The 1,026-nt window shown below is 44.4% G+C and overlaps 1 protein-coding gene across 1 annotated transcript in view; it reads right to left on the reverse strand.

The window, feature by feature from the left end:
- LOC106011765 overlaps nt 1-1,026 on the reverse strand; it is a 5,884-nt gene that overhangs the window by 2,745 nt on the left and 2,113 nt on the right. The window lies entirely within an intron of this gene.

A 1,026-nucleotide genomic window follows, 5' to 3' on the forward strand; every position in this document is an offset into this window, starting at 1 on the left:
TGTGTGTGTGTGTGTAAGCATTGTAGGGCTAACTTATTATTCGATTCTCGCTTTCAGTGGAAGCCAATGGAGCTCTTTAAGTAGGGGAGTCACATGATGGCGTTTTGATAGCTTTAATACTAGCCTGGCAGCATTGTTTTGAATGCCTTGTAGTTTAGCAAGTTGTTCTTCAGGTAGGCAAGCGAACAGAGAATTGCAATCAGTGGCGTCGCGTGGGTTGCAGACAAGGTGGTGCATAATTGGAAAGTGAGCAAATGGGCAATAGGCTTACTAGCTACTATTAAGATTTCTAGAGAAAGTCAATCAGAATCTGTAGGATATTCCGTAATCTACAATTATCGACATTTACAGCTGTTGCTATATGAAACCGCATAAAAGCTGCAATAAAGTGAAACAATACTAACAACTCACTATGCGCACAATCTGAGAAGATTTAATGATTTCTAATTACTTGGTGCAGCACCAGGACTTGCTACACAACAGAGGGAGACAAAAGTTTTGATACCCATTCTTCATTGAGTTACCATAGACTCTACTAGTGTAGTAGATAGGCTCGCGGAAACTTGGGTCAAATTTTTAGCTTGCACCAAATTGGTGCTGCGAAGTGCAGTTTCATCCACCTTTCTTCTTGTGCGGGAAGAACTATGCCTAGATTTCTCTACAGTGACAAAAATAACTTTGGTGCAAAGATTTTACTTGCTACCGCGAGCGGTGCGACGGGCATAAACCATCCTCGCCGTCTGTCTCTTCACTGGCGCAGCCAGCGGGTGACGGATCGCAAGGATGTAGTTGGCCTAATGTTGATCTAGAGCACTGACTGGTTTAGAACAATTCGAAAAAAAGGGGGTGGGGGTGGTGAAGACCAGCGTAAGGGCGATAACATAAAGAAAGCCGAAACTTAAGCGGCTGAAGATCGACTCGGACAGGCGCCAGTAGGTGTCTGCTTGACTCCACATAGAGAGCGCCTATTGCCGATCCCTTTAAGCTCGCGTTGCATTGATCTACTGTTGTCTAGTCTGCCTACAT

The sequence above is a fragment of the Aplysia californica genome, unplaced genomic scaffold, assembly GCF_000002075.1.
Source record: "Aplysia californica isolate F4 #8 unplaced genomic scaffold, AplCal3.0 scaffold00178, whole genome shotgun sequence".
In the NCBI taxonomy this organism is placed as follows: domain Eukaryota; kingdom Metazoa; phylum Mollusca; class Gastropoda; order Aplysiida; family Aplysiidae; genus Aplysia; species Aplysia californica.